Source organism: Cardiocondyla obscurior, linkage group LG01 (genome assembly GCF_019399895.1).
Source record: "Cardiocondyla obscurior isolate alpha-2009 linkage group LG01, Cobs3.1, whole genome shotgun sequence".
In the NCBI taxonomy this organism is placed as follows: Eukaryota; Metazoa; Arthropoda; class Insecta; order Hymenoptera; family Formicidae; genus Cardiocondyla; species Cardiocondyla obscurior.
The window spans coordinates 9,813,083-9,826,983 of record NC_091864.1 but is presented as its reverse complement, the minus strand read 5'-3'; the positions used below and the strand labels follow the sequence as shown (position 1 = coordinate 9,826,983).

The window sequence follows — 13,901 nt, the reverse complement described above, 5'->3', positions numbered from 1 at the left end:
TAAAGCTGATATCGTGAGATATGTGAATGCAAAAAATACATATCCACTTTGCGGCTTTATTTGGATACATTCCGATATATATTTTTACTTCTCTATAAACAAATTTGTTATTACCAACATTATATATCACACCTAATATACTTATTTTAACATTAATCGTGTACCAATTAGTGATATAGTTATTACTATCAAATATTATCAAGGGCAAACGTTCCCGGAAAGTGTACCATCAACTTTTTTTTTCCAAAATTAACTGTTCAGTTGACCGGGTAGCGATAGATCACCACGTAACAATTAGTGTGGATGGTAATTACGCGAGCAGCTAATTACTAAAAGTCGAACCGTTCTATATCGGCGGCTTGTCAGCGAACCTCGCAGAATAAAACGCGAAAAGTTTCAACACTGTTCTCGTAACTCACTTTTTCTACCGTTTTTCATGGTTATCAGCTTTTGAGCTTTAGAGCAAATGGCGAAATGCGCGGACGTTTTCCACATTTCTGCGACGATGAACACTTCAATTTAGTATAAAATATGTCGCAACCGAATATTATCAAAATACCTAATCCTTTTCATATATCGCAAAAGCTTCTTTTGTTATAGCAGAATTTAAAAATAAAATAACAATAAAAAAAATAATAACTTTACAAATAATAAAAATTGAGAAAGTTTATTAAATAATATATTAAAGAAGTAGTTAGATTTAATAACGTAATTATACCTTAATTTTATTTACTTTCTCTTTTATTACTAAGTATTTATTTAAAATTTTCAATTTTCTTCTTAATGTCACTAAAATAATAATTATGCGTTTAAATTAGTATATTTGTCCATTGAGATTTGCAATTACTTCCTAATTTACTGTATCAGTTCAGCGAATCATAAAATTCAGTTCAGCCGTTGATTAAAATATTATGTTTTAATTCTCGCTGAGCAGAATCGTGTAATTTCATTTATTAACACCAATTGGAATTCTATTTCACATTAATGGAATTGTACTGCAACATTATCGGTAACTCGGAACAAAACAGATCTTATTATGCGGGCCCATATTATGATATGATTATGGTGCTAATTATGATCACATCTATTTCATCATTCAGGTCTCATATCAAAATAGACTGAGTCGAAACTTATTACAATTCTATTTGGAAAGATTATAAGGTAACTGTTTTAATTTTTGTTACAATTAAAATATATTTCAACAAAATAAAATTTTAATTAATTATTTAAGTTTAAATTACGTTAAAATAATATACATATACAAAATTAATTTTAATATATGTATATAATTTCAATTAACAATTATCAAAAACTTTTTATTATTAAAAATAATTAATTTCTACAATTTTATACAATTGCAAAATATATACAACTAATTGTATAACATTTTAACGTGTTTAATATTATTTTATTTCAAAATTTTGCAGAATATTTTGAATTTACATATCTCCAAAAAAAACGAAGAAATTAAAAATATCGGCTGCGAGAACTTGGTTTCATAACCAAGGAGATATATGTTCTCCTTTGAAGTAACAAATTACTTTATAAAGTATTTAGCGCGCGAAAAAGTTTCCTAGAACTCCGCTACGGTCAAAAAACGACAAGGAAAGAGGAATATAGAAAAAAAAATTATGATAAAAAAAAATGTTTTATCTTCTTTTATATTAAGTCCGTACTTCGAACTTTTATCTTGGGAATATACGTAGCGTTTCGAATAAGTTTCGGTGACTGTTATTAAAGCAAATACTCTGGTATAAAAATTTGTAATAATGAATTTACTTTCTTCCCAGTGTAAGAACATTACACACACCAATTTTATATATTTTGTTATTATATTATACCATTAAACGCCATCAAAATTTTATTTGGAATGCAACAATTGCCTAACTGTTGAGTCGTTGTCTACTATCGTCACATATTTCTAAATCTATCCACGTAAATTCGTTTTTAAAAAAAGTTTTGAAACTCCCAAATGTTCGTCGAACAATACGGTGTAAAAGTAAAGATAAACTGTATACAATACTAGCTTTGTTTATTGTAAAATTGTGTAGAACATTAACTTCGCGTTATTAATTCAATTTTCGTGGAAATACCGCGGAATATCGACGACGACGAACATGGCCGTGTTTTTAGCGCAACCGTTGGAATTGTTGGGCCGCGTAGCGCGTTAATTACGCGGACAAGACCACGCGTTGTAGCGGGAATTTCATTTAATACGTTGTTTAACCTCGGCCATGTTACTGACTCAAGCTTCGGACACCAAATTTTTTTTTTTAGGCTTTATTTTTCCCCCAATATTCTATGGTCGCGCGGTCGAAAAAACCTGTTTTGCAATTGTTCTAAAAATAGTAAATCTGATTGCAATGTGCTCTTAATTTTAGTCGGATTTCGAACATACGCCAACCATATTCAATTTCTTTTGCTGAACGCGATCAATATCTCCACGCAAAACGCCTTTTCGTAGAATCTACGTTTTTATTCGCGGTATCCAAGTATTCAAGTCTTTTAGAAACGGTGGGGAAGTATTGATAGACCTATTTTATGTTTTATTCCATGTAAACTATTATTCGCCAGCTGGAGAAATAAGAAACACCCTGAAACGGGGTAAACTCTCTTCGCGTTTACGCTGCAAACTCGCCGGCGTGCCGGTATCCTTATAAATCGCGCGGGAAACGCGGCTTCCTTTCACACGGATAAAAAAAAAAGCCGCAAGAGAATCTCGCCCTTTCCTGCAGAGATTCTGCGGCGGGACGGGGGGAGGGAAGAGATTCACGGTTCGATGGGCCGAATCATCCACTTTGCGAGTAGCGAACTCTTGGAGGACGCCGGTAATGTTTGAACAGAGTCCGCGAGCTGACGAGCGGAAGTTCGATGCGCCGTCAGCTCGCCCGCGACCTCCGTCTAAAATAAAAACGCGCTTTTCCACCCCCGTTTTTCTCTTGGTCCCGCACCCCTCCTCTGCTCCCGGCAACTTGAACGAATTATCCGGCCCCGTGCGCCCGCGGCGAGGGAAAATTTTCAAGCGGAATAAGAATCGAGAACTCGCGAGCGATATCACCGTCTGATTTGCGATTCCGCAAATGTAATTATTCGATGGATTCTTTCGTGCCTCGCTGTGAAAATATTCCGCGAAAAGTTCGAGGCTGCCATCGTCGTCCGTGAAGAAATGACGGGGTATTATGATCTACATCAATTTTCCCGAGTCTCTCTGAGTGACAGGACATTTTGAAGTTCGACGATAAACTTGGAACGAGATGATGTAAATTTAATGACTGGGATTAAGTACGGGAAGGAAACGAGAAGTGTTTCGCGTTAGATACATGCGAGATGCATCATCGTATGAATGTTTGTGATATATTATGTTATTTCGAAAAACGTATTTATTTTTACACATATGTGTTTTTTTCTTTAAAGTTTAAAGAGTCAATTATCGACACGCAACTATAGTTTTTAATTTATTCGAATATTTAAATTCTTTTTAAGTTGTTTTTTTTTATTTAAAGCAAAGACGCATAGATTTCATTATTATAAAAAAAAATATAGCAGACTCACCGGTTCGATGCGCAGCGACGGAGTTACAGCAAGACAACTTCGATAATCCTGTAACATACAAATATAAAATATTAATTGTAGAGACGTTCTAAATATGTCATACTATCAAAAATAAACTTTTTACGTGGCCTTAATTAATTATTTAATTCAGCAAAAAATGTAGTTATTTATTATCCAACAAAATCTCTAATAAATTAATTTTTTCTAAAATACAAATTATCTTTCTTTATTATTAAAATTCATATTTAAAATTTTATTGCAATGACAAAGTTATTCACATGAATATCAGAAAACTCAGTTAATTTTAAGCAAATAAATAAAGATTCTTACCAAAACGTTGCTCCGTCGAAGCATGATGCCCCATCCCGGGCTTCCTCCTCCTCTCAGTTTGGTTGTCGTGTCGTCCTTCCGCGTACTGGACATTCACGAAAGTCCCGACCATGAATTTACAATCGCGAGAGAGCTAATCATTGCCCACACTCACGTGTTCACTGTATTGTAATCGAGTTTGTAAAAAATCGAACAGTAGAATTTTATCGTCCGTGTAACTTATTCGACACTCGCGAAACGACCGACGAGCTGGCTGCAGCTCGTTTAATCAGTAATTTCGGCGACGAGCACTTCTCCTTCGGATTTTATCTAAGCAGAACAAGCGTTCTGCTTAATTAATATCCTTGGAGCACTGGGCTGTAAATAGAAAGTTAAATTATACGTGATAAACAATTGTTATACGCGAGTAACGCAATTTTTATTTATTAACATTATTTTATAGTTTAAATATTATTCACGGGGTGCGGGACAGTATTAAATTATTTTATTTTATGTTATAATGTTAATATAATTTTTCCGCGTACATTAAGATTTATCCCACCCGAAATTTTTAGCTACGTTATAAAAAAATAGCATGCGACTCACTGATCTTTGTGCTGGAGCGGAGTGCTATAATTTTGATGATCCTGTAACATAAAAACGAAAAAATTAAATTATAGACGTTATAAAATCATTTTCACTGTTAAAAAAAAAATTAATACGCATCATTAATTATTTTTTTCAATAAAATTATTAAACAAAAATTACTTATAATTAAAACGACAAATTCTTACCTAGGGGTTGGCTCCGCTAATGCAAGACGCCTTTTCGAGGCCGCTTCCTCCTCTCAGGATGTATCTGGTCGGATTCTGTAATATAAAAACAAAAAGAATTAAAATGTTAACATTACAAAATAATTTCCGCTGTTAAAAAAAATTATTACATGTCTCTAATTATTTTTCCAATAAAATAATAATAATAATAAATTATTTATGATTAAAATGACACATCCTTACTTTGAGATTGACTCCCCTGATCTAAAACGCCTCTACGAGGCCTCTTTCTCTTCTCAGGACGTCATGTATCTGGCCGAAACTTCCTTCAGTACACAAGGCATTCGTGACACTCTCAAATAAATTAATATCGCGCGATACTCTATGGCACTTCCAGAAGAATTTGACGAATCGGCTGCAGTTTGATCCAGGAAAAACGGCAACGAGAACGCTTTAGCTTCTCCTTTGGATCTGAAACAGAACAATAGTTTTAATGCACGAATAACAAGTATAAATACACTGTAAAAATTTAATAATTATTTTACGGCGCGTGTAGACTCGCTCGCGATGCTGCGTAGCTGGGCATCGTGCGCGACACGATAATGTGAACATCGCGCGCGAGTCTTATATACCACCGAGATTGTGTAGGTTGCAAGATTGTCGTAGGTCTGGCGCACAACACATGTACGTAGTCGGCCGCATGTACGCAGCTACGACGTGATCGTCGCGCGCGCGAGTCACGTAGACCTCACCCCTCACCCCCGCTCGGTTACGTAAGCTGCCCGAGCTCCTCACCTCTATTCACCCACTACGTAGCGATAATGCGTTACACAAAAATACTGCCCTCATGCTCACACTCAATATATGACGAATTTCTAACTATAAACGTCGCGATTCTTGACCATTAAGTCCCACTCCGAGCAAGCTCCGACCCATCTGATCGACGATTAACTTTCAGTGCTATCAACGACGTTTCGTCGTGTTACAGAAAATTCTATTTTCTGTAACAAGCCGGCAGAAACGCAGGTAATAGCACTGAAAGTTCATTGTCAATCCGCTCGATCAGAGCTTGCTCGGAGCTATCAATCGATCATTTGTAGGTTATGCAAACGCCAAAAAAGAATTAAAGATTAATTCACGTATAAATAAATATATAATTTACTTTGAACGGAAGATAAATAATCCCTGGTGCTGTCCGCAAGAACGTAGGTACCGGAGCGTATTTTGCACTACGGATGCATCGTCGTTCCTTAAATTAATGTAGAACTATCGACATTCACGCGACGCCTCTTACACCGATACTGGGCCAGTGTCCGAAAGGGGAATGGTAGAAAGCTGTTTCTATTATGGGTGCGGCGGTACGGCACATGCGCCGCTTGCGTCTGCAGGCACTTCGCCGTTGTCGACGACTCGTTTATCTCACTGCTACTAAATTTAATACGTTAAAAGATATAAACTATACGCCGAAAAATATTAATTCAATGATAAATTAATAAATTGCGAGTCTGAAACTGTCATTACAGTTACGTCAAATTTATCATTGAATGAATATTTAATATGACATTCGGCATATAGTTTATATCTTTTAACGCATTAAATTTAGTAGCAGAGAAAAAAGAGATACAGAGAGAGAGAGAGAGAGAGAGAGAGAGAGAGAGAGAGAGAGAGAGAGAGAGAGAGAGAGAGAGAGAGAGAGAGAGAGAGAGAGAGAGATGTTTTGTACGCGCAGCACAGTTTGCAGTCAGCGGCGGTGAAGTCGACATCTCTCTCTGTCTCTCTCTCTCTCTTTTCTCTGCTAGACCAGTCTTTTTAAGGTTAGTCCGGATCCGCGTATAAACAACCGCGTTTCGCGGCTCGTTTTACAGGCCGAAATCAGTTTGGACAAAGTCAATATCTCAGTGTGAGACGGTCGTCAATTCTTTTAAAGATAGTCGCTCATATAAAAATATAACGATTGCATATAGTACGAGAATATTACTTTCACGGAAGGAAAAGTGATCTTAGAAGCTCTCCACGCACGAGATGTGGAAAAAGGAATATTTGAGAAGAAAATAGGAAAAGAGAGAAAAGAATCATTTGTACTGGAATTGTATCGTTCGCCGAATATACGTAAAAGTTCAGGTACGAGCAAAATGTATATCCTTATTAATTACTTAAAGTATTATATTTTTATTACTTTCTTAACGATGTACAGAAAGTATTTGAGCTCACCGAAATTATGGTAAACTTTAAATCAATTTGATCGGCTACCGTAAATCGCAAAGCGATTCTATCGCTTTTAAAGTAACTCCGCTCTTTATTTTCGCCGAAACGAATGAAAACAGTTCCGCCTTTGCAATCTTTTCGATGATGACGTCTCGTGCCTTTGATCTAAGTGCCGGATCTTCGCTGTTTTCTCTACTCCACTTCCTATCTTTACTTTCGAGGTTTCGCGACGCATCAACAAGCACTCGAAATATTAAGGAATTCCTGAATACGAGACTGCGCTCGCGACACGCCCTATATTTACAGATGAGGGAGAACATTTTACAAACATTTGCATTTAAATGTAAATTAATCTAAAAGCTGAAAAAGGAAGAAGAATATAAAGATCGAAGTTGATTTTGCGAATAATTTCTGTGGATAATTATTATGATCGAGAGGAAACGTTCAACACTCGCCGTTTGGCGTAAAATTGACTTTTGAGTCGTGTTAAAAATGAAATGGAAGAAAAGTGTCGCGTGTAATCGGAGATTTACAATTTCTAGGGATTAATAATCCTCTTTCTTTTTCCTTTTTCGCTCGTGATGTTCAATGGCGCGACCATAAGGGCCGCGCGGAATGTCGTGTAGTCTCCGCGCGGTGTAAATTACGGTCGGCTTGCAGCCGGGAAACTCGATGTAATTTCCCGACGGTGACGATTAGACGCGCGAAACACAGGGCGCAAATTCTCTCAGGTAGGCCGGCGACGCGACAAATCCGAAATATTTGGCGGAATATGCGCGACATGAGAGTACGCATATAAGCGAGCACGAAAAACGAATAAATTAACGCATAACATGTCCCTTCTTAAAAATCGTTATACGTTTGTGTTCGAATAGCACAAGCGCTCTATCTCATTATTTAGTATACATATTTATCTCCAATAACGTATTTAAGAATATTTTTAATAGCGAAGTAATGCTTTTAAATCACGAAAAGGTAAAAGAAGGAAATTGAAAAATCCGAAAAATTCATGCCGATATGTGTGATTAATAATCGTCCGTGTGCTGCCCAACTTATCTCTCGTTTAATTTACCGGTGGATTAATGGCCAAATTAATTACGAAACAGGGTAAAACGATAGTTTTTTTTATCCTCGTCCTGTGTTTCTGTACAGATTGGATGCAGCTAACTGATCGGGCCAGCGAGCAGAACCAAATTTCCAGGATATTGAACCGCGCGCAGGAAAGTAAAGCTTAACTGTAAGTACAAGAAGGTTTATCTTAAAGTCAAAGCACGAAATAAAAGGGGAATCCAATATAGAATGAGTCAACAATCATACAACGTAAAAGAAAATAATTAAAAAAAAAAAAAAAATAGAAAATAGAGAAAATTTAAGATTAACAAAGTTTTACTATTGCTTTTTCAAAAAATATTTTAGTCTTATATATTTTCTATAAAAAAAAGCAGTTAGTTAAAAAATCAGTTATCGCGCCTCTTAAATTACACACAAAAGAATTTAAAGAAAAAAAAAATAATAATCTGTATAATTATTGACTCTAAATAAGTCAAGATTTATTTGTTCGCATCCCGCGTAAGCGATCATATTTTACGGTAGTTAAACCGGAGCACCCGCATGCGAATAACTAGATAGTCTTGGTTGTTTACACGACGACTTAAGACGAGAGATCGGAAGGAGCTGTTTGTTTAACTAACACAACCACAGTATGATAAGTCGATAACTACTTAAACGTATAATAGCTCACCGAGTTAAGTAATCATCATGCAGCATTGATACGGTTTTCCTCTGAGCTTGAGGTGTTGAAGCAGTCTGATTGTATTTTATATAATGCAATACTATACCTAGCTGTATCGAGCATTGAGTAATTTATTTTATAAAACTTTGAAGTCAAAAAATCTTTGAAAAACACGTCAGATTTTAATCAGTCGCGACCTAATTTTACCAGAAATAAAAATCACAATTAAATAGAATATCATGAAATATCCTTTTCGCATTGGAGATTTTCGAACTTCTACTGCAATCGAAGGATTGCGCCGCGCGTCTATATTTAATTGTGATCCAGGTAGTCGTCGACAGACATCCTTCGATATTCTTTGATGTTGCATTACCGGACAGGATTTAATCAGCCGCAAGTAATTCGGCAAAAGCGCGGGGCAAAAGGTGTCACCGCGAGCGGCGGTTTCGGCGGAAATGAAAGGTCTCTCGTGCACTCTCAGTGTATATTGCAATTGCGGCGCTTTGTCGCTGCGTATGCCGCGGACACGGGGATGAAGTGGATATCAGCTACGGGTAGTCGATTTAAGAGTCGTCATTAACGCCCGGAGCGGATCGCGTGTGCTGTTGACAGCGTAAAACTGAAGCCCATTTAGCTCTCAATCGTATTAACGGTATTACACGAATTACATAAAATTCTTGCTTAAACGCTCGAAAAGAAAAAGAAATAACTGTATCAGAAAATTACATTCCTGACAATTAGAACCCTCATAAATGCGAGAAAAAAAAGCATTCTATATTAAATCGTGATTTTTTAGACTTGAACTTTTTAGACGCGATTACGTAGATAATCAATTTACCTTCTGCTCAAGTGAGATCTTTTCAAGAATTTGTCGAAATTATTAAAGCAGCTCTATAATTGTTTTTTTAACCCGTGATAACTTAGATTCTATTTTTACGTTTTACGTTTTTTTAAAAATTATATCTAGACATCAAGATGTTTATGACATCTGCTGCGCGTGAAGAGAAAAAATTAATTACTATTTTCTCCCTTTGTTGCCCTCTACCTCACATTTGCGTGATTACGTGGCCATGCGTAGAGCAAGAATGTGAGTAGAACATGTCATGCGGTCACGCGAAAGCGAGCAAGCAGGGGGACAGCGGGGCAAAAGGAAAAATGGTGAATAACCCGGGAACAAGAGGTAAAGAATACGGCGACCCGCCCGTGGCTGTCGAGAATAACGCGAATGTGCTAATAAATTGTTGGTCAAGTTTTTGAGCGTGTAACAGTTTCGCCGTCGATGTGTTGGAGAGTTCTGCAACGGCTGGTGCCGTTGTAGAGCCATAATGGCCGCTTTAAATAGTTTAATGAATATGGAAGACAAGGTGCATCGCGCCAGAGTTCCATTCCTGAAGTTACTCGGGCGGCAATAATATTCTCGCGATGCACGGAACACCTTGTTCCCTTACCTGCGCCGCGATATATGCAGCAAAATAACACGCCGCGTGATTAGTGCACTAAGCTGCGCATTACGTAGATTTAAATCTGAAACCGTCGAATCCCACCCGCAAATCTTTTTTTTTTTTTTCTTATTTGACGTTGTACTCGACGCTATTTTCGACGTTATTTCTGACGAGGCTTTTTAAGGGGCGGAAAAAAAATTATGGAATTACATTTCTTCTTATTAATTTCTTTAGAATTTTAAAACTTTTAAATGTCACTGTTGTTCAGTTAATCGTATTGTTTTGCGTGCCTAGTATTTTCATCACGCGGCTTGATAATTCTATTTATTTCACTCCTCGATGATTTGCACGATTTAATTAAAATAAAACGTATACAATTACGTTTAACAATCACACCTTATGATAATTAATAAATTGAGGCACGGCATAATGATTTCAGGTCGCCGTATGTATGTATACGGCGACACCGCGTTTTGTTTTACGCTCTCGTTACACGAGAGAAGTGGTCGGTGCTCGAATATTAATAGTTCGTCGGTAGATAATAGCAGAAAAATGATAGTCGGCCATTAGCTTTCAGTGCATTCGCGTGCAGCCGCCGCTAGCCGCTAATGATCATGACAGTGCTTATAATAGAGACGAGGAATAAAGATCGACTTCGGTAATCATTCAACATCACTCGCAAATAATTGTTCGCCATTTCATTTTAGCACAGCATTCGCGCTGACAGCTTTTTCCAACGCATTGTCTCATTGCATACAAAATATAATTTTGTTATTTAAGAAGCAAAGTTAAAACAAGTTAAATCTTTCCATTTAATCCTTTTGATAAAAATCGATTTACATCGAAAAGGCGTTCATGAAAGCTGAGAAATTTTTTAGAAGCCTCGGGTGTAAAAAAAAAGAAAAAAAATATATATCTCACGCGTTCACTGAAGGCTAATTTTCAATAGTTTTTGAAAATGAAGATTTCGGTTCTCGCGCGAATTAAACCAGTCTGATACTAGTCTTCATTGTCTCGAAATCGGACGACGGCAGCGAGCCGTTTGTTGCGGCTTACAGTTTACACAAGGGGGTAAGGTAAGATCTATGCGCGACGAATCGATTCCCCGAGGATAAACGCCCGGGCGGGCAAATAATCGGGCGCGTTCGAGGTGTCGTTATAAGGGGACAGCCAGATGTTATCGCTAGGCGAGATGGCGGTCCGGGATGCTGGGACAATAGATACCCGGCCCGGATTCGGCCGTTTGGACGCACTCCAGATTGTAAGCCAGAACAACAAGCAAAATCCCGTCTACGTCGCTGATTCGCAAGAACAGACCATCCCGCGGCAAGTCCTGTTATCAACCCCAGCAAAATATATTTGCGAGTAGCGCAAGTAACAATTTCGACGTACATGTGCGTGCGAGCAAACGTATTTCGACACTGATAAAAGTACTGCTGCTTTTGGGCCAGACTATAATTTTCCCGTGCTTTTGGAGACATATATGATAAACTTAATTAATTTTGTAATTAACTAAATCGTGTTCGTGGTTAGAAATATCATAAATGTAAAATATTAAAGAGCGGGTTTTAAAAAACGATGTTAATTCTTCGTACAAAATGTATTTTTCACGTTACGCGTTTCGTCGAGATATTCGAGCCTGCCTTTTGGTCAACAGCCCACCTATTTTAACCCGCTTTCTTTTGTCGATCTCACAATCTTGACAATGATAATAAAAACGCAGTCTTGTTAGAACGATATTTTGGAAAACGCTTCTATAATTCTATACATAAAATTATGGTTAGGTCTCAAAGTGACTGTATTCTTCTCTCGGTGAATGTAATTCCTTTCGTTGGTTTCGGTTCGAGGCATTTGAGATTTATCTCAAGTAAGAGAAAATTCATACCTACGTAAAAGTATTGCTAAGCAATTTACGCGAAAAGTAAATTTGCTCGGTAGTTCAAAAATCGTACAGATGATTTTATATAAATAGTTCTCCTGTAGAAAAAAATAATTCTCGCGGAATCATGTACACGTGATAAAAAAAGAAGAGAGAGTAAAAAATCCAACTTTTATTACGGAATATAAAACTGAGAAAATATATTTTCAATTTCCGAGTTAGGTAACTTAGGGGGGCAAACTTTTTAGGAAATAAACTTCGGAAAATCAAACAAAATACAGAGAGATACATCATTCAGTAAATTTTAGTAAAGTTTACTTCGATGTAAGTTTAATATTTGAAACTTATACAAACATATGATTGAAAAATTAAGATAGATGACAATATCTTTCGATATTTTCACTAAAAGGAATGAAAAAAATAAGTAAATTAAGTTAAATTGATTTAAAAAATATAAAAAATATTTTATACGTAACTATTGGTTAATGGCCAATTATACACAAACGTCTCCTGTGAAGTGGGACCTGTTCATACTCCAAGAAACTATTCGCGTTATTTCGCCACGAGATTCATTATCGACGTCGCATAAATATTCGGAATCGATCGATGCATTTGCGAAAAGCTATCGCACCCTACCCTTTCTCTTCCTTTGGTGAAATATTTGCCGATGCATACCGAGCATGATTTAAAAGGGCAATTTCGCGATAGTAACCGCAATTAATAACGGCGCCGGTCGTTATACACTTCTTCCGGCGTGCGCCGATCGATCGACAATGGATTATTATCGATCGATATCTTCGGTCCATTGTAGTAGCCACCGGTTATTTCGCCGAGGAGTTCGTCCCGATTGATCAGCAGAACCCGATTGGATGTACGTTGTTCCGGTGATTGCACCAGGGATGCAAATTGTAGCATCGCAGTCACTGTAGTTGTGTCGTGCGAATTCGATTATGAAAGCAAACGCGCTATGTTCACTGGACGCTGTAGTCGCGTATAAATTTTGCAATTCATCGATACACACTTTGCAGATAAATATTGAAAATGTTTGCATAATTTGTACAAAATTATTAAGAAGTTTCTAACTTAAAATTTTTTTTTTATTAATAAATAGATAAAAAAGTACCGGAAGTATAAAGCAACAAAAAAGTAAAAAAAAAAGTTTCTCAAATATAAAAAACAAGACGGTCACGTTCGCAGGACTACCCTAACAGCGTCTACGAATTCTCTTTCTTCGTCCTTTATTTTTTCTCTTTTTTTTTTCCGTGGTCGAAACGGTAATTTTGTATGGAGGAACGTCAAGAATTTTAGCTCGGTGGGTCGGGAACTGAATCTCCTCCAACTTTACGTCCAGCCTGGCAAGGAAAAGCTCGCTCCGCTAACAAAGCAAACTTTTCTCGAGAACGGCGAAGAAAATGCTTCGGCGTGCATTTCGTATGCGAGTTTTGTCGGTTCGGGGATGCGTCACGGGAGTGCATTCTCGGGTCGTTGCTATTTTTTGATCTTTCTCTTATGAGTAACAAGTCAGCCGGCCAGGCTGCAGTCGATTACGAGATGAGCAGACACTCACGTATGCGGTATGGAATTCATTAATAATAGACGTGACGTTTCAGTGCAAACAGCGGTTGGGTCGGGAAATAGCAAACGATGACGTGAGAAAATATTATTAGATCGTGCTTAAAATATCCATTATTTTTTTTACTCATTAAAAAAATTATTATTATTGTTGTTATATATTTATATCATTAAGTAACATATAATAATTTCGATAAATTTTTAAAACGTTTGAAATTCTTTATAATCTTTGCTGTCAGAAGTGCCTGATTTCCCTATTAATTAAATGATGGTTCCAACATCTGCGCAATGGTGGACAAGGGTGCGTTCACCCTCGAAAATCGGTGCCGCGAAAGTAAATCCGCATGGAAAGTCGGGGCAAAGGAGAGACGTCGTGTCACAGACCATCTACCTGTCGTTCACATACGAGAACCGGCGTATCGTTGACACCTGTTCGC

General features: G+C 37.1%; 1 protein-coding gene and 1 long non-coding RNA gene across 3 annotated transcripts in view; one reads left to right on the top strand and one right to left on the bottom strand.

Moving 5' to 3' along the window:
• The window catches only part of LOC139105654 (uncharacterized), a 51,997-nt gene extending 45,981 nt beyond the window's left edge, over positions 1–6,016 (bottom strand). The window contains exons 1-5 of the long non-coding RNA XR_011546221.1: positions 5,797–6,016; positions 4,878–5,105; positions 4,656–4,730; positions 3,883–4,508; positions 3,553–3,600 (exon numbers count right to left, since the gene is read on the bottom strand). This is a non-coding gene — a long non-coding RNA (uncharacterized lncRNA). The remainder of the gene's footprint in view (positions 1–3,552; positions 3,601–3,882; positions 4,509–4,655; positions 4,731–4,877; positions 5,106–5,796) is intronic.
• Con (leucine rich repeat protein connectin) overlaps positions 1–13,901 on the top strand; it is a 103,324-nt gene that overhangs the window by 46,909 nt on the left and 42,514 nt on the right. For both annotated transcript variants that reach the window (XM_070661598.1, XM_070661588.1), the window contains one exon: positions 7,992–8,076. The gene's annotated coding sequence lies outside the window, so the exon portion shown is untranslated. The remainder of the gene's footprint in view (positions 1–7,991; positions 8,077–13,901) is intronic.